The sequence below is a fragment of the Saccopteryx bilineata genome, chromosome 3 (assembly GCF_036850765.1).
Source record: "Saccopteryx bilineata isolate mSacBil1 chromosome 3, mSacBil1_pri_phased_curated, whole genome shotgun sequence".
NCBI lineage: Eukaryota > Metazoa > Chordata > Mammalia > Chiroptera > Emballonuridae > Saccopteryx > Saccopteryx bilineata.
In genome coordinates, this window is record NC_089492.1 from 8,060,822 (window position 1) to 8,080,966 (window position 20,145).

Here is a 20,145-nt window from a genome sequence, read left to right on the forward strand (position 1 = left end):
CTTCAGCCTCCACTTGAATTTCTCTGTGACCGTGAACTCCCTTGGCAGCCCTGCCCCACAAGGAAGTGATGGGCATGGAAATGAGGCTCAAGAACAGAGTTGAAACATGGACTCTCTGGCAGATAAACTGTGACTTGGGCCCAGTTTTTTGTTGTTGTTGTTGTTTCTCTCTGGCCCTCAGACTCTCTGTTCGTGAAGTGGGAATAGTAACATAGTCAGAGCCTTGGTACTTCCATGCTAGAATGTGTAGACCGCGCCTGACACAGTTCAGTTCAGTACAGGGTCAAGAAGTCCTTGTCCTTCTCTTTCTTCTCTTGCAATGCAATCTTTCCACAATGTTGTATAGTCTTGAACAATTTAAACATTTAAAATGAAATCTCTTTGGAAGTTACGTCTACCTATATAACCCTGGCCTTAATTTCCTCCTATTGTCTTCCCTACTAGAGCCATATATTTAAATGAGCATTTCCACTCAAGGTCCCTCTGGCTCTTCCAATGAACTGACTTGTTAGCCATCTGGCTCAGCACATGTCAGCATGCTCGCACTAGATCACAAGATCTTTTCCTTGTTTTTAATCCTCATCCTCCACACTGAGCTCTGTTATAGGGTTCGCAGATGGCGGTCTGTAATATGTGTGTTGACAGAGTGGATGAGTGACACATATACATTCAGTGCTAGAAATTGACACCTCTCTCCTGAGCACCATAGTATCTCTGTGACAGGCCTTGTATTAAGTACCTGGGAATCAGGGGGTCTCATGAAACACAAGACTTGCAACCTGTGAAGGGGAAAATGTAATCATTGTTTAAACCATTCACATATGCATACCATTTTTAGCTGGCACATGGAGAATGCTATGTAGTCATCAAACCCTGTTTTCATTCCTTCTTTGACCAGTGGAATACTAGACTTCCTAGCCTCTTGCAGCGAGGTGAGGCCATGTGGCTATCTCTTGCCCTCAAAATGTGAGCAGAGGGATATTATGTATTCTTTCCAGGTGGAGCCTGTGTGAAATAGTGAGTCTTTCCCTGCCTCATCCTAGTAAATTGACAAGTCAAATGTTGAGATAGTGGAATCTCCATTAGCCTGGCCCCTTGAGTGTCTCTGAGGAGTAGAGTCCCACTTCCCCAGTCTGCACTGAATAGGGATGCGTACAGGAAATAGACACCTGTTTGTTATACCAGTGATTTTCCCAGGGTTATTGGTAACTGCAGCATCATCTAGCTTATCTTGACCTACCTGGCACTCAATAACTATAAAAAAGGTATGATTGAAGGTAAGTGAAAGAAAACATACCTTATTGAAGGAAAAATGCCTGCTTTAGAAAACTTCCCTACTCAAAGGTCACTCTTCATCTCAATTTTCCTAACCCAATAGAAACTTTATAAGTCAGGTTGGTGGTTAAAAGGCCAGGCCCCATGGAGAGGGTCCAGCAGCCACAGCCACTAATAAATAGCCAATTAAAACCATGGAACATTATTTCCCGGGAGACACAGCAGGAAATATCTTCTTGCTAGTGTAGGTGTATAGCCCCCTTTAACTTCATCGACTAAAAATCTGTCCCTTTTGACTCTGCCACATGTCATTTCAACTCCTCTTAGGATGAATTGCTCTCATTTGAATTTGTTTCTAAGCACGTCTTTGGATCTGAAATTGGAGACATGCTAAGATGTCTTCATGGTGCAAGAGGACACAGAAAAGGTAAACCCACGTACCAAGCTCCTGTGCCAGGCTCTTTGCCTCTACGGTGTGATTTTCTCCTTCCTCCCACCGGCGAGGGGAATGGCTTAGCCCCTGATTCCCTACGAGGAAACGGAGACTCAGTGCAGTGAGGCGACCGACCGAAGTGACACGGATAACAAAAGGCCGAGCCACTATTCCCGTCAGTAAGAGTCTGCTCTCAGAGCCTGCGAACCAGAGATCCAGATTCCAGCTCCTTCCAGCTCCTGGTCCCGCCCGGTCAGTGATACGAATCCAACTCCTTCAGCCATGGAGCAAACAGTGATTGAGTGCTCGACATTTTACACAATATCTCAGAGTTTATGGTCACTTCCACTTCTTTTCTCCTTCTGTTTCATCTCCACACCCTTCCCTTGGATGAGAATAGTACTTAGGTTATCATTTCAGGAGGCAGATGTCCTGGATCTGTAACTCACTAACGTCAGACACATTTCTGTGCCCCCTTTGAACGTTGATTTTCCCTTCTGCACAACCGAGGGCAGGGGGCACTGATTCTATTAACATCATAGGGGTGTTAGAATAAAAGGGGATCGTTGATGCAAAGCATACCAGATTGATGGCTGAACCTGGGACTTGGCTCACGCTGGTCAGTGTTGGCTTATGTCATTAATGCTGCCTAGACTCATTCAATGGAGGCTGTGAAGACCCAAGGGGCGAAGTATGTAAAGGAAACAGGTTTCTCTGTAGTGACTTTCCCATGTCGTGTAGAAGCAAATGGCAAGGCTGTGGCTCAGACAAGTCTCCTCCCTGCTTGTCCTCTGTCCAGCCTGCCTGACCGCACCTTTATGGGCCCCGTTATCTCTAGAAGCAGGTTGGGCAGCCCATCACCTATATACGTCTGTCTTGTAAGACATAGAAGAAAAATAAAATTATGTAAAGTAAGATAGTGCAGGTTTACAAAATGCTGACAGGGCCAGTCCATCCTAAATTACTAGGAGCACGGGGAAAGCAATAGAACAAGGTAGCTATCTCATGGATTCAGACGGGCAGGGCGCTGGATGTCAGCTCTGCCATTTAAAGTGTGTGTGAGTCGGGACAAGTTACTTATATTCTCCAATAATCAGTGACTTTATCTGGAAAATGAAAATGCTCAGTCAGTGTTATCTATATTTGCTTCACAGATTTTTTTTTTTTTTTTGCAAGAATTGGATGATAGAACATAAGCCAAGGCTGCTAGACACAAAGGAAAGATCTAATAAAGGCTGGTGATTCTTATTTGTATTCTAATGACTTGTGCAAAGTACTTAGCTCAGTGCACATTCCAACGTTAACTAAAGGGCCAGCCCTGACTCAGGGTTAAAGGTCAGTGATTGCCAAGGAGGATTAGAGACTCAGGCCCCAACAGAATGGTGCTTAGTGACAGGCAGCCGACTTTCCACACTTAGCTCTGACTTGGTAATGAATTGGTTACAGGATTAGGAAATCATCATTGTCATAGGTTGGTACACATGTATCTGCATGTTTTGTTTGTGTATTGTGATAAAGAAGGTTGGAAGGGGAAATTAGAGTCGGAGTGTGGGGAGTCATTTGCGCTTGATGACTTTTCTACGTTATCCTGTAAAGTAAAGGAGGTGACACTCTTAAGGATGTGCTAATGAAGTAAGAGCTGGGCTTGATACCTGGGAGCTTGTGGAAGACAGTTGGGCTAGGGGAGGGAAGGGACGAATTAAGAGACTAATTAAAGTAAATTCGGTTTAAACACGGGAAAGATCAACGCTGTAAATCAGAGAACCAGAGGCATTAGTTAGCAAGGCTTAGCTTTGCCCGATATTTGGGGCACCCACTTTCTTTATTGGAGCCTCATCAGTCCGCATTGAGTCAAGAGAACAAAATTAGAAACACATCGGTTTTGTTCAAACAACTGGGGTTTTAGAAATGTGGTGGAGATCCCTGTGGGAAATTGTTTCTAAGATGTGAATGCTTTCCAATCTCTGGGGGAAATGTTACAATTCAAAAGTTAGGGGCGGGGCCATCCTTTTGTCCCAAGCAAAAACGTTGACTGCTGAAAATTATTGTTGAAACTGAGTTTTATTTCCTTACTGAAAATTCACTGAATCTAGAAAATAAATAAAAAAACAGCCTTTCAATGGAACTTTTGATTGCCTTTTAGAAGGATTGTCTGAGGATTACATGAGGAAATTCAAATAGACCAATTAGCATATATGTAATACGCACCAGATAATTATAAACGCTATTAATTATATCGTTGTCGTTATCATTTCTAATACAAATGCTTCATTCTTCATACCTGGGCTCTTGGGGGCTTTTTCTCTCTAAATCTGTAGCTATGGAGACCAGTGTACGATTTCTCCTTCCGTTAGGAAGAGCCGCTCCCTGTTTGAAGTGTGTCCCCATTGTTCAGCGAAGAACTGCACCTCACATCAGATACCTACTGCCAAGGTACATTAGGGATATTGATGTTCAATCACTTCATATGCTAGCTCTTGGGACATGTTTTCTCACAATATATTCTCATTTAATCCTATCCACATTATTATCACGATACGTGAAAAATGTTGACACTTAGGGCCCTGGCCGGTTGGCTCAGTGGTAGAGCGTCAGCCTGGCGTGCGGGAGTCCCGGGTTCGATTCCTGGCCAGGGCACACAGGAGAAGTGCCTATCTGCTTCTCCACCCCTCCCCTTCTCCTTCCTCTCTGTCTCTCTCTTCCCTTCCTGCAGCCAAGGCTCCATTGCAGCAAAGATGGCCCAGGCACTGAGAATGGCTCTGTGGCCTCTGCCTCAGGCGCTAGAATGGCTCTGGTTGCAACAGAGCGACGCCCCGGATGGACAGAGCATCGCCCCCTGGTGGGCATGCCAGGTGGATCCGGGTCGGGTGCATGCGGGAGTCTGTCTGACTGCCTCCCCGTTTCCAGCTTTGGAAAAATACAAAAAAAAAAAAATGTTGACACTTAGATTATGCACTTTCCTGTAGCTCTTACTGTTATTTAGGGAGAATGCTAGGGAATAAATCTAGATTTTTCTGTGTATAGTAAGTTGAGTGATTTTTGTATTTTTCCAGACAGGTCAGTGAAGTTTGTTGAATGTGGTGTGAAGTCAGTGCTTACTGTATATCTACCATACCCCTTTCCCCCCGATACCTGTTAGAAAACTTCACATATAGCCAGTGGTGTGTGGGAACCAGCTCAGGAATTTGCAAGTCAGCTGTTCCAATTAGCTTAAAATTGGGTGTGGTGGGAGTATTGGGTGTGGTGGGAGTATTGGGTGTGGTGGGAGTATTGGGTGTGGTGGGAGTCCACAGAAATCAGTAGACACTACAAAGTTGGGCTTCTACCACTAACATAAAAGATCTGCTTGTTAAACATTTACAACAATCTTGCCAAAGAGCCAATTCCCCTCCTTTGAACATATCATTCAATTTTAAATCTGAAACCATAGTGTCAACTACGGAACATTCCCCAGAATTGACAGAAAAATTTCATATTATTTTTAGAATAAATGAAACTATCAACTTTATGTTACTGGTGAAAAATAAAATCTACCCACTTAATTACTATTAAAATTATTAATCTGTAAATAGCAGTACTTTCAAGATTATAATATGACTCTTACACCAGTTTGCCTATTTTTTTTTAGGCAAATAAATATAAACTTGCCCTTAAGGAGCGAAAAGGACCCAGGTACAGTGGGAATGGAAATAGATCGTCTGAAGAAAATGAATGACCAGAGAGTCAGAGCAGCAATGGTCTTCCCATAGAAAATTGTCACCAGATATGCCCTCATATGTGTGTGTGTGTATGTACACGCACGCACACCCACAGAATTTACACACACTGCTTGTTTGCACGTGGTAGCTGTAGCCACTGTCACGGGGCTACATACTAATAAATATTATCTGTATTTCAGACACAAGCACCATGAGACATGTACAAGCAAACCACTGAGAATAACTCAAGAATTCACTGATGGATTCAGTCGTTACGCCGGTCACAAGGTCACAAGGCAGGCAGTGATTGAACGCGGCAATTGGAGCTCTGAGCCCACCCTCGAACATCACCGCGGTGGGAGGTGGTAGAAAGGGCATGTGTGTGTCCGACGTTCAAATCTGGCCCTGGCATTTGGCAGCTGGGCCCACGTGAACAAGCGTATTAACCTCTCTGAGCCTCGGTGTGCTTTTCTACAGGGTGGACACTGGTAGAGCTGCCTCCAGGAGTGGTGATGAAATTAGATGAAGATGGCCTTGGCAAGTGTTGGACAGAAGAGGTTTTCAGCACGTGTTACAGAACCCCTTTATCTCCTCCCTCTTTTGTGACCTGTGTGGGCACTGCAGGGCTCTGTTTCTGCCCGTGGAGATGCTCAGACCTTGCCTCTGCGCGGCGGGAAGGAAAGGGAGAGAGGAGAGCGCGAAGACTTGCCTCTCCCACCCGTGCCCGCGTGCGGGGAGGACTTGCCTCTCCCACCCGTGCCCGCGTGCGGGGAGGACTTGCCTCTCCCACCCGTGCCCGCGTGCGGGGAGGACTTGCCTCTCCCACCCCGTGCCCGCGTGCGGGGAGGACTTGCCTCTCCCACCCGTGCCCGCGTGCGGGGAGGACTTGCCTCTCCCACCCGTGCCCGCGTGCGGGGAGGACTTGCCTCTCCCACCCGTGCCCGCGTGCGGGGAGGACTTGCCTCTCCCATCCGGTGCCCGCGTGCCGGCTGCTGAGTGAAGATGATAGCGCTGACCTCATATGGTTTTCATGGAGATCAAACAAGATCATTTTTGTGAGAGGGCTCTACAAATGTAACCTAAGGGCGTGTTAGGTAATCTAATTAATTCCACTCTGTGTCTCACTCAACAGAATAAAGGCAGGAAGAATCCCACAGCCTAAGCGTTGTTAGGAGACAGATCTGTGTTTTCAATTGTTCTGGAAATTCTCAAAGTAGTTTCAGCCTGAATGAGTATTGGAGCTATTTCAATTTCCCTTTAAATTCAGAGATGCCAAAACCCTGTGATTCAGGCTCCCAGGAACTACTGCTGTAGCTGTCTGCCTGCTCTCGGTTTTAATCAAGCACTTAGTACCTAAGTGAAAGAGAAAAAATAATGTCCTCAATCATGGTTAAGCCTTTTAGCAAGACAGGCAAGTTTACCTCATTAGGATCCACTAGGGTTTGAAGGTCCATACTTCTGTGCTTTATCATATGTTTCCCTCTGTCTAGATGCCTTTACCTCCACCAGCCTCCCCTACCACATATATACTTCTGCAATTGTACTTACATCTCATCACCCTCTAGATATAATGCAAACACCCCTTGTTCTATGACATCTTCCTTCTCTGTCATACTCTCGATCAGAAGTTTATGTCTTCCTCCCCCATGTTTCCCTTGGACTCATGTATACATCCATCTGTCCATCCCCACTTCTGTCTGTCTATCCATCCTTCCTTCCATTGATCCCACCCTTTTTCCATTCCTTCTTCTCTCCCTACCTCCATTCCTTTCTCTCTTTATCCATCTATTCATCTATCATCCAACATCTTAGCATTTCCTGCATTCTAGGCACTTTCCAAACCCTTAAAGTCCTAAAAAAAATTTTTTTTAAAAGAAAGAAAGGGTAAAAAAAAAAAAATCAAGTCTCAAACATTTCTCTATTTAATATTGAAAAAATGTTAAATATTGTGCTGCAGTGAGCAAATGGTGTAACGGTGACAGCTGAAGATGGGAAATTGTTTTCTCATGGGTACATCAAAGCAGACTTCCGCTCGGGGGTGGTAGCCACACTGGCCCATTTTGAAGGCTAGGTAAGAAATTGCCATTCAGAGCCCATGAGTTGCAGTCATTCTCATACTGTCATATGTTCCACTACCTCTGTTTTTCTGGGAGTCACTTGAGGGCATAACTCATACACTGTTATTCATTCTTAGTCCCTTGAGGAGTGCCAGGCACATTGAAATGAATGAGTGAATAGATACACGGTGATATTTTAGGAAGAGAAAAATATTTTCTTTTCCTTGATATGAAGGCACTGATGATGGCAAGACTGGAAGAGACCCTGCGGGAGAGACGAGCACTGTGGTGTGAGCTCACGCTGCATTGTGGAGCAACACGGACTATGCTTATTAAGCACTTCATCTATTCCAGACACTTGCTGCCTACTTTTCCTGCACTGACAATAATCAACCTACAGAACAACCTTGGCTTGTAGGAATTATTATCATCTTTAAAACCGAAAACAAAAACAACCACTTGTTTTTTTTATACAAAGAGATAAAGCCACTTGTCCCAGGTCACACAGTTGTGACTCAGCTGAGATTCAACTCTAGCTCTGGTTCCAGAGCCCGGGCTCTCTTAGCTGCAGCATGATGCCACCGTCCCTGGTGGGCCCTCATTTTCAAGTGCTGCAAGGGCAGCCTAGGACACTGGCAGGGGGAGGGGTGTTCCACCATCACCTCAGAGCAGACCCATACTGCGCAGCTCTACCTAAAACTCGGGGTCACCCTCAGGGGACCCTCTGAAGGATCACCTGAATCACTCTACTTGGTACATGAAATTCCTCCTCTGGGATTTTAATTCATAGCATGAACAGGTGACACATTCTATGTGGGCCTTTCAACTTAGCCTTGTCTTTGATACCAGGTAACCTACGGTTCAGATACAGGCTGTCTGCCATGCCCACATCTCAAGTCAAAAAATACAAACAAGAATCTATTCAATTTAGCTCAGTTTATATGTCATCTATATCTATAATAACAGTACAATGGTACCTAATGGGTCAAAATTAAATGAGATCATGTATGTCACATGCTTATCATAGTACCTACCATATGGTAAGTGCCTAATAAATAGTTGTTAACACTCAAATTATTGGCTGATATAAATATATAATATTTATATTATATACAAATATATAGAACCAAAACTATAAATATTTTATATTGTATATATAGCATAATGTATACCAATATCTATTATCATATACTATAAAAGTATTTTATACTACACATACCATAGTCATTATATAGGTTTTACTTTTATTTCCGTTCAAACTTTTAGAAGCTGCAATGCAATGTACTTCCTATGAGAACAGGTTTTGAAGTCTGACTGTGTGCAGTGAAATCTTGTTCTTTCATTTAATAGCTATGTGACCTTAGCCAGGACATTGGACATTCATAAGAATGGTAATGGTAATCCCAGTCTCACTGGGTGTTCTGAGAATTAAATCAGGCACAACTCACTAAGCAAACTCTTCGACAAATAGTAAGCACTCAATAAATGCTGTTATTATTATCTTTAGCGTTATCACCACTGTTTCCTTTGTCTTCCCAGAACTCCTGGGCATATTTTGCATCTATAGCAAACACTGTGAAGGCGACAAGGATATCGCTGATGCCTGGAAAATAATGAAGGAGCATTCTGCCTGCTTTTAGATCTCTCCAACTGTCACCTGCTATGGTTCTGTGTTCCTAAGGGAATCGGGGGCGATGCTTGAGAACTTGGTGGCAGCAGGTCTCAAGGGCAGCAGTACAACCCTCCAAAGTGCATCTGGGAAATATATAGGACGCATTCTGTTTGTCCCAAGAATTGGCCATAGGGACCAATCCTGGCCGCTGGGGATGCTGACTGTCCTGCATTGTCAGGGACAGTCCCTCCCACAAATAACTGTTTTATGTCCCACACGATGTAAAGGTTTTCCGGCATAGTCGCTAATACACTGCTTGTAAGTATTACACACCCCGAGACACACACCCGGACACACAGAGGATGTCTTTCAGGATTTTAAAACAAAGATAATTGTCCAGACATACAACTATGTAAAGTGATAAAGATTTTAATTTGTTATTTTTAGAATGTTACCAAGGGTCGTTACCCATTGAGAACATCACCAACAGTAACTACTTCATAATAGTTATTAACACACTCAGATCAGCCTATATTTGTAGTTGTCATATTTCTGGTGTGCCTACGGTACTGGCAGCATTAGACAATTTGCTAGGTCTCCTAGCGTATTTATGTGTCAGTAATTACAAATAATAAAATATGCATAATAAATAATAATGAATAATTATAGACATAATGAAATATTTATAATGCATAATATGTTTTATTTATTGAATTACAGATTTTATGTTATCACAAATTTTATTTCTTATCTATATTACATTCATGATTCTTTTATTGTCTATGTACACTGGGAAAAGTAAGCTTCAGCTATAAAAACTAGATTAGAGGTCTTCAGGTATAACTATATTTTAGGTCAGCCATGCATTCAATTAGCAATCCATATGGTAATCTCTATCAGGCGTCCCCAAACTACGGCCCGCGGGCCGCATGCAGCCCCCTGAGACCATTTATCCGGCCCCCCACCGCACTTCCGGAAGGGCCACCTCTTTCATTGGTGGTCAGTGAGAGGAGCACTGTATGTGGCGGCCCTCCAACGGTCTGAGGGACAGTGAACTGGCCCTCTGTGTAAAAAGTTTGGGGACCCCTGCAACAAAAGGGACGTGTATTCCCGTTTTCCTCCTTGGACTCTTTAAACATCTACATTCCTCACACACTTCATTGAAGCTCTCTGAATCCTGTAAATTACAAACGTGCGTGTACTGTGAAGAGCCTCAAATCCTGAGTAAGTAATAGAATCATTCCAAACCCGCTGTCACCTGACCCGCAATACACCTGTGCAAGGCTGGGGTTGGTGAGGCAGAGGTTGTCCAAATCGTACCAGTGCCCATGTAAGACCCCTGGAGTGCAAGGACCTTCTCGTGGCCATTCTCCTGGCCTGCCTTTTCTCCCCTGTTGAATCACCTCCTCCTTAACCTTCACGGCAAGTCATGAAGAGCATCAGTTCTTGCCTTAGACATGGGCTTGACTCCTAATCAGTCATGAATTAGCTATAAACATCATTCAAACTCTCTCTTCACCTCAATTTCCTCATCTATAAAATAGGAATCTCATACACCTGTTCTAATGAGACAGTAAATAAATGACACAAGAAATGATGAGTTCATGACACATGATCTTTTTTCCCCCCAAAATGGTAAATTTTCTCTACCAATGAATTTTTCTTTACTTTTCAATCAACCCCCCCAACTAAACCAGAAGCAATTGTTTCTTCCTACATATCTCTCCAAAAGTTATTTGCATTTATCAGGGGATGCTCAACACTGTCTACTTAGAATATTAGTCATTCCTGCCTAACTTACTTCAAATTTCCCATAGTAGACAGAAAGCTGATAAAAGCGATCCTGCCTTTTGTTTAGTAGCCCTTGCCCTAGAAATCTCTGGCATATAATTAAATACAATACATGACAGGTTTTATAGACACATATTTCAGATATACAAGAATAGCAAACAACCTGTCGGCAAAATCAAATATTCAAAAGAAAACACATCGACTAAATGCATTACGCATAGCTTTTAATTTACATATCAATTGCTTGTCTATTCAAATACTCTTCTACCATCTTTGCCACTTATAGACAAGAATTAACATTCCCCCTTTTGGTAGAGATGCGCCTTGAATGTCGTGCTAACAACCTAGGTCTTAATCCTGTGGGTGTAATATTAGCAATAAAATCTCAGTGAACAAAGGACTAACATCTTCCTAGCAAGGCCCAGATCTCATAATCAGTGTTCTGAGCTAATGATAGACCTGGTTACTTCTCTGTCCAAAGGCTTCCCATTTTATTAACAGTGCAAACCAGAGCCATTGAGGTAGCTCTCAAAGCCCTACATACTCTGGCCCTCTGTCACCCCCCTGGCCATCTTCTCGACTCTTCCTCTGTTCACTCTTGGCACACCACCTTATTGTTACTTATAACGAGCCAAGTAATCTCCCTCTTTTGCACTAACCTTCCTTTTCACCTTGAACGTCCTCTCCCGACATGCTCATACGGCATGCTTCCCCTTCTCTTCAAGTCTTGGCCCCAATGTTATCAATGGGTGAGGTTGACCGTGTCCACCCTATTTTAAATCTCAGCAGACCTCACCATTCTCCCTTCCCCCTATCCGACTTAATGTTCAGCTGTCAAACGGAAACTCTCTGGCACATTATATAATTTACTGTCCTCCACCCACTAGAATATCAAATCTGGGAGGCAGGAAATTCAGTATCTTTTATCCTCTGCTGCATGCTCCACAGCACATGGCTCTGGCTAGGAGCTTAATATTTGTTGGCTGGATGGAAGAGTAAGTGGACCTCTCCGACTCTAAATCTTTTCCCAGAGTCATTATTCAAGATGAAAGAACCACAGTTTCTTCCATTTTCTCTCATAAATTCCTATTTCATAACCAATTTATTTGGAAGGTAATTTTTCACGGTACACAATTTTGCTGTTGCATTTCCACCTTTTACAACCGAAGAGCTAAAGAGAAACAGTCATGATGGAAATAGACAAAAGTAATATACATACTTCTTAGAGGTGCAATTTTCACTTGAGTCATTTATCCCTTTTTAATCAGAAACCTATGATGCACAAAAGCAATCAACAGACCTGGAGGAGCTCAGGAGGGTCACAAAAATCAACGAGCTGAAAACCAATCATGCGTTTCTCTTACGTTAATTACTTTCATGGCTCAGACCCTAAAGTCACTCACTGAATGCTCCATTTGTTAGGCTTTCTCCTTTCTTCAGGCCGTATAACGACACTCATTCAGGCACAAGTTATCCCTATGTTCCTGTTGCAAAAGTGTGTCATGTTTTTTTCTATTTCCAAATCATCCAACATAGTAATACGTTAGCGCTATCTTTAGTGGCTTCTCTCATGTCTTTTATTTTAATTCCTCCTCCCCCCACAAAAAAAAAAAAATTCTTGTTTTTCATTTTACTGTTAAATGTTGATGGTACTTCTGGTGTGTCTGAGCAGAGAATCCTAACTCCAAAAAAAATCAACAGTAAAACTCGACAAAACTGACCAAAACAACTATTTCAGGTCTCTGGAAATTGATCAAAGGCATACAACAAGAAAAGGCTGCTATAAAAAAAAATCCACCGAACTAGGTACAAACAGTGATTTTCAATTTCCTGTTTCGCCCTGTGAGTCTTCCACCTGAACTTTTCTGGCTGACACGGTCTCCTTTCTCTGACTCCACTTAAAAAGATCTGACGTTAACAGTCCCGAGAACCAGAGCAGGTGCAGTTGAAGGCAGAAGCCTGGGGTTTACTATATCCTTGTTCCCCACCTCTCAGAGGTGCATTGTACAAATGCCTTTCGAAAAAGGAAAGGAACTAGGGACATTTCCTCCTGTCCTCCCAAAGTAGTCAGAAGAAAATAAAAGAAGCTTTTGTAGCTGTCTCAAGGCCGCTTTTTCCGGAGGCCATCAGCTTCACAGTACACCCCCTCATTTAGTGTTTTCCTTATCCGCCCCCCCCCCGTGGATGCCTGTTGGCACATCCTCTAATGGGGTAAAAGTGTGCGTATTTGTTTCTTTACATAAAATCAGACCAGTTCTTCACATTGTTTTGTTCCCAAGGTGCTTCTTTTGGTCTTTTTTTTTTTTAATTGGGAAAATTTATTTTTCCCTTGTACACCGTTTAAAACATGTCTGTCGGTTAAAGGCTTTGCTTTCTCTGATTTTAGGGCCAGTGTTGGGACAAAATCTCAAAGTTCATGAAAGGGAAGATGAATGAACTTAGCTAGGGAAGTCTGATGCAAGAATAGATCTGGGTGATGGAGAACACAAAGTTGGCAGGTTCTCAGGTGGATACAAGCAGAATGCTCATTTTCCAAAGTAGCCATGGCACCTATAGCCTAAGGCTCGTGGGTTGGAAAAACCCGAAAGCCTCAGGCTCCTGGCTGATGGTCAGAGAGACAACATACAACCAAGTCCTTACTTTTTAATTTCCGGATAAAAGTTCAGCTGAAGAAAAGACCTTATCCAAGTTCACCTACTTAGTACATAGAAAAATTCATCAAGGCCAATGTTCTTTCGGTAACACCCGACCATCACTTTTCCCTAGCATGGCAAACTGGAGCAAGTAACTAAATCTCTCTAACCCTAGTCTCTTATCTATCAAATGGGACCATAGCACCTACCTTAAAGAGTTGTTGTGTGTGGTTATGTGAGCTTCCACATGTAGGATAGATCTACAATATCTTTTTATCTATATTATCTATATCTATATCTATATCTATGTAGATATCATCTATATCTCTAGCTAGCTAGCTAGCTATAATGCAATGCCTGGCATGGAGTGGTTATCTAAAAAAACTCCAAATCAACCAAAGCTTTACTCTTGGCATCTCCTGACGTTATACATGCTGTAGTTGTTCTCGGTCACTTGTTCGTGCTCTGATTTAAAAAAAAAAATCCTATTGAACAAAGACTCTGTGGCAAGCTCTGTGCGGGACTATTTAGGCAGAAGTGGGATTCCAAGTCCAGGAGGAAAGACGATGTCAACGTCAATATTCAAGTTACATCATAAAAGAGGCAAATGCTCTTAGAATGAAAGTGTTATTGAAAAGTTTTGGTTTGCCTTTTTTTTTTTTATTTAAGCTAGATATAAATTTTAAACAATAAAAAATATGTAAATATTTCAACCAAAGCATTGGAAAATTCACATATATAAATTCGTAACTTTGTTGTCTTTTTTATTCTTAATTTCTGATTAGTCATTGTGATGGAGACTGACAGCTACGTTCTTTTTCAGTCATTTTTTTCTTCTGCTGTAGCAGTTTTTATCTGGGCACATGGCATTCCAGAACTGAAACAAATTCCTTACCTGGCCTGCAGCTTTGTGAAGCCAGGGGACTAGCTGACAGAGGGAAACGTTTTAAGAGTAAAGCAAAACTTGTTACTTCTGTCTTTAAAAACCACTAATGGTTTTGCCTGACCAGGCAGTGGCACAGTGGATAGAGTGTCGGACTGGGATGTGGAGGACCCAGGTTTGAGACCCTGAGGTTGCCAGCTTGAGCACAGGCTCATCTGGCTTGAGCAAAAAGCTCACCAGCTTGGACCCAAGGTCACTGGCTTGAGCAAGGGGTTACTCAGTCTGCTGAAGGCCTATGGTCAAGGCACATATGAGAGAGCAATCAATGAACAACTAAGGTGCTGCAACAAAGAATTGATGCTTCTCATCTCTCTCCCTTCCTGTCTGTCTGTCCCTATCTATCCCTCTCTCTAACTCTCTCTCTGTCCCCGTAAAAAAAATTTTTAAAAAGTAAAAAATTTTTTAAAAACCCACTAATGGTTTCTATCACACTAAAAATAAATGCAAATTGCTCCTTACGTTGACTTGCAGAGCCTTGTGTCCTCTGGTTTGTGACCGTCTCTATGATCTCATCCTACACCCCTTGTCACGTCCATTCCAGCCCATGACCCACTGTCTGTGCCTCTGTCCTGCGAAGGTCAGCGCCCGTGAAAGGGTCACTTCCTTTGCTTAGAATGCTCTTGCTCTTGGCCTGTAGTGTCTCCGAGAAGCTTTTCCTGGAACCTGATTGCTCTCTATTATCTCACCCTACTCTAATTCTCTTATCTGATCTCTCTCTCCTTTTCTTCTTCCTCTCTTCCTTCCTTCTTCTTTTCTCCCTCCTCTGTTAGAAGGCAGACCCCATGAAAACATGAGCCTCTCCGTTCTCGTTCACTGCCGTAGGCACAGAGCACGGGCTCTGAAATGACTTGCAGGCTAACCGAGCCCTGTTGTGAAAGGTGGGGAAGCAGGGAAAGCAAAGATATCGGAGACTCGGGGCAGTTTCAAGAGCCAAGATGAGCGACATGCACGTTCACACCTAACATTTTTCTCTTAAATCTAAATGTGTCATTTTCTCCCATTTCACAGACCCAGGGTATCATTTGGGGGAATACTGTGTGCAGTTCTGGTAAATTGTTCTTTCAGGGAGATTTTATGATGCTTGGGGTGTTCCCCCAAAGGGCAAGGTCCAATAGGCCTGCTGGATGGTGTCAGACTAAAAATACCAGGAGTGTTTGCCTTGAAACGCTAGGTGCGGGAGAAATGAGAACACATTTTGAAAGGATTTGGAGAGAACAGACACAATTTTATTCAGCAAAACCTCAAATTCTATTTCTGGCCTTCTCTTAAAGCTTCAAAGAAGGTACACTTAGGGCAAATAAAATATTATCACCCTTCATTGTCATGATGCTTTAACTTGACAAAATGCTTTTTTAATTTTGTTTTTTTTTAAGATATATGTACAATATCTGAATGGTGATATAATGGTTCTTATTCTGTAAATTGAGGGTATCAAGGCTCTGAGAAGTAGCTTGCCTGAATTCCTTGAGGAAAAGAGACATTTCTGAGTCATTTTTTTACTGTCATTTATAAAGCTATAAAAAAAAAAGAGAAAGAGAGATATCGCTATGTGTCTATAAAATTGACTTGGATAAAACCCAGCTCAATCAGGAACCAGCTTCCTAAGAATGGCTGGCCACTGGGCGCCCATGTCTTGATTATTAAAGGTGAAGAGAGATAATTCACTTTTATTGCCTCATAGTCCAAAAGGCCCTCCACCCTGAAAAATGAGCAGAATGAACTCAGAAATTTGAAATTCAACCAAAGAGCTGTTAATGACTCTTAACTGAGCCTGGAGAGAATTAGTCTCAGAAGGGAAGGCACGTGAGAGCTCGCCGTGTACCCTTCTTGGCAGATGAACAAATAGTATAGCCCCTTTCCCTCAGACCCGCCGGATACATCCAAGCAAGGAGAAGAAAGCGGCAAACCCCAGGACTGTCCGCTCCGGTCCTCGTCGGGATGGAGTAAGACGCGCTAGCCTGTCTTTCCCACTCTACGCTACAGAATCCCCTGGACACAGCATACAAAGTAGCTGTCAGAGGGACATTGTTCTCTTTTTAAGAAGTGGTAGCAGGTAGAGAGGGGAAGGAAACCAGGACTGCAAATAATACCGCACTGGTGACTTGCCTCTTTTTCCTCCTGCCCTATTTCTCAGCCTGGACTCACGGACAGCCTAAAACTCGTAAGTGCGCACCAGGTAGGCAAAAAGGGGTCTGTGTTTGTTCCCTAGGGGCTGCCATAGCAACGTGCCGCACAGTGGGCGCCCTGAAAACTTAAAGCGTCATCTCACAGATCTGGAGGCTGTAAGTTCAAAACCAAAATGTCAGCAGGGTTGGTTTCTTCTGAGAAGCAGGAGGGAAAGGCCTCTCCCAGGACCTGTCTCTCTGGCTTGCAGAAGACTGTCTTTCCCGTGTGCCTTTTCACGGTGCCTTCCTTTTGTACGTACCTGATCCAAACTTTCTTCTTAAATGTTTTATTTTGTTTATTATTCTTATTAAATTAAAGTGATTGTGGGGACACTGGTGAATACATTATATGTTTTGATTGTACAATTCTGTGATACATCATCTGTAGATTGTATTGTGCGCCCTCCACCCAGAGTCTAGTCTCCCTCCATCATCAGGTATTTGACCCCCTTTGCCCTCTGCACCTTCCCCTCTCCCCTGCCCTCCGGTGACCACCCTACTGTTGTTGTCTGTGTCTACGAGCTGGCTCGTTTGTTTGTTGCTTTCCATAGTATAGCCCACATAGGGGTGAACTTCCTTTTTAATAAGGACACCTCTCAAATCAGATTAGAGCACCACCCTATTCTGGCATGGTCTCATCTTAACTGAACTAATTATATCTGCAATTACATCCTGTTTCCAAATAAGAGTTTTAACATATGAATTTGTGTGGGCAGCGGGGTGGGGGTGGGGGACAGACACAAACATTCAGACCATAGCAAAGTAATTTTAAAGTTGTTTTTGACCCTGATTCACTATCTAAAAAGACTGTAAATTTCTTAATTCAAGAGATTCTGACGACACACTTAGATCCTATAGTATTGGGTATGCTTCTGGCACATTTAGCAGCTTAACTTCAAAGACTTGCAATTCAGGCCCTGGCCGGTTGGCTCAGTGGTAGAGCGTCGGCCTGATGTGCAGAAGTCCCAGGTTCGATTCCTGGCCAGCGCACACAGGAGAAGCGCCCATCTACTTCTCCACCCCTCCCCGTCTCCTTCCTCTCTGTCTCTCTCTTCCCCTCCCGCAGCGAGGCTCCATTGGAGCAAAGATGGCCCGGTGCTGGGGATGGCTCCTTGGCCTCTGCCCCAGGCGCTAGAGTGGCTCTGGTCGCAACAGAGCGACACCCTGGAGGGGCAGAGCATCGCCCCCTGGTGGGCAGAGCGTCGCCCCCTGGTGGGCGTGCCGGGTGGATCCCGGTCGGGCGCATGCGGGAGTCTGTCTGACTGTCTCTCCCTGTTTCCAGCTTCAGAAAAATACAAAAAAAAAACAAAAAAAAAACAAAAAAAAAAACTTGCAATTTGATGAAAGAGGCATAGGCTGATATGAGTAACAGTGTGATGGAAAGATGATCTGCCTTCAGCACGAACTAGTTTCCTAACGTTGGGGAAGTCACTCGCTCATCCTCCAGGACTCAGCACCTTTTCTTAAACCTCGGAGAGGACCAGTGCCTCGCTAGGGCGCAATGTGAAGACTGAAGAGTGAGGCGACGATGTGAAAATGCTTCAGAGAGCTTTACGCAAGTGACACTTCACGTGACTGAACTCTCTGCGAGGCAGACAGGAATGAGTGAAGCCCACGGTGAGGAAAACGCTTGGCAGCCTAGGAGAGGGGAGGCTGGGATTCCAGCTGGGAACATGGAGGACGGTTCTGTGGATAAACACAAGGAAAACAAGCTGGGAAGGAGTTGTTGAATAGCAAGGAGGTCAAGGCCGAGTTCCAGGGAGCCGCGTCCTTGCACCGGAAGCCCCCACCCTGTGGCTTATCCCGACTCCTCTTCTCCATGGAGCTGGACGCAGAGAGCATCTCCGGGAGGCGCTCGCAATCACTGCAACCATTGCAACGTTTTGTAATCGAGAGAGAGAGAGAGAGAACACCACACACATGAAAGTCAAGGGACATAAAAAGGGGAGGTTTTAAGATGAGCGGGCTTTTCACAAAACATGTCTTTATCTTGTATTATTGTTAACTTTGGGAGGAGGGGAGCTTTTCTGTTCCAAACTGAGACAAACTTTCTTCTAGTCCAATGGTTGGGGAAGCCAACCTTTGTGTCTTCTGTGTTTGTAGCACAGATGTAGTGCCAGTGTTTTTCAAATTTCAGTGTGGAAAAAAAAAATACCTTGATAAGCTTATTAAAAAAATAAATCAAAAAAAAAAAAAGATACCCAGGCTGAATCCCCAGTGCTTCTGACAGAGTCTGGCCAGACTCGGGCCTCAGTTCTTTAATGCATAACCGGGCACTCTGGATGTAGGTGGTCCATTCTTCTTCCCGTGGGCCAGACCAAAGATCGGCCCGTGCCAAGGCTGAGAGCGCCGTCTCTGGAACGCTAAGCAGTTCCAAAGATGCTAAAATCCCTTTCCTCTGTGAACAGCAGCTCGGGGACGTGGACAGAGAGGGAGGCTTGACATCCACACGGGACTTTTTCAGATTGTTTTATTGTCTCCTTTGTATTTCTTTCCCACCTATCCCCACTCCCTCCCCCCAAAGTAAAAGAGGCAAAAAGAAGATCTCATTAGTCAATTTTTACTTTAAACTTCTGTATTTTAAGACCTGGCCACTGGACCTCCCTGTCCAGGAAACAATACATCCATGGTCTTTATAAGACAACTTGAGGACACAGTTTTATCCCAAGCTCAAGCCAGGTGTGGTGTGCTCAGCACTCTCCTTCCTGATTCCATAGAAAGAGAGGGAGAGACGACCAAGAACTAGACAAATAAAATGAAAATGACCTCCCGTTTATAGTTTGGTGATGAAAAATGTTCCAACGCGCTCCAAGCACTCCCAGAAATGATCGTTACCTTCTGCTTCCCTGGCTGAGCACAGGGACACTGTGTGGTAATAGTCTCGTCAGAGTTGTATGAACTGCAACTTAAGCAATAAAAGTCTCCTGAACATCTGGGTTCGGTCTACCCTCTGGAAGGGTTGTGAGCAGCAGAGAAAGCACAGAGAGGAAAACATGGTGATTTCAGGCCTCAGAGTGGTTACCACGGCCCCATTGTGAAATCACATCAAGTCTGAATTTCCAGAAGTCACCTGTGAAAATCACTTGCAAAACATCTCATGGCCAGAAAGTCAAAGATGTGTCTAACTGAAGCACATTTTTCCAAGAAATACTAATTTCTCAATCCCACAACTCCCCGTTTCAGTTCTATACGTAGAGAGACTACCCATACTAAAGAGTATTTACCCTGCGCCAAGCAGTGTGTTGGAAACCTGACAAAGGTTACATCATGTAATCCACCCTGGATACTCATGGGGCTGCAGTTATTAGCTGTTTTACAGATGACAGAACAGAGACTCCAAGTGGTTACAGAACTTGGTCAATATCAAACAGATAGCAAATGTTAAGATAAGAAGCCAAGGTTGTCTGACAGATACTCAAATTGCAAATGTTAACTCTACCATCACCCTGCTGGAAGTTGTTTATAACCCTGACCCCAATATGAGTACACCGCCCTCCTAAGTGTGTTTAAGGAACAGGAAGCATGTGCACCTGGGAGT

At 43.7% G+C, this 20,145-nt stretch overlaps 1 non-coding gene across 1 annotated transcript; it reads left to right on the forward strand.

Moving 5' to 3' along the window:
- The first annotated feature begins 17,521 nt into the window (after positions 1-17,521).
- On the forward strand, positions 17,522-17,597 carry TRNAI-GAU (transfer RNA isoleucine (anticodon GAU)). Its single transcript has one exon. It is a non-coding gene; the product is annotated as a tRNA-Ile (tRNA).
- Positions 17,598-20,145: the final 2,548 nt, after the last annotated feature.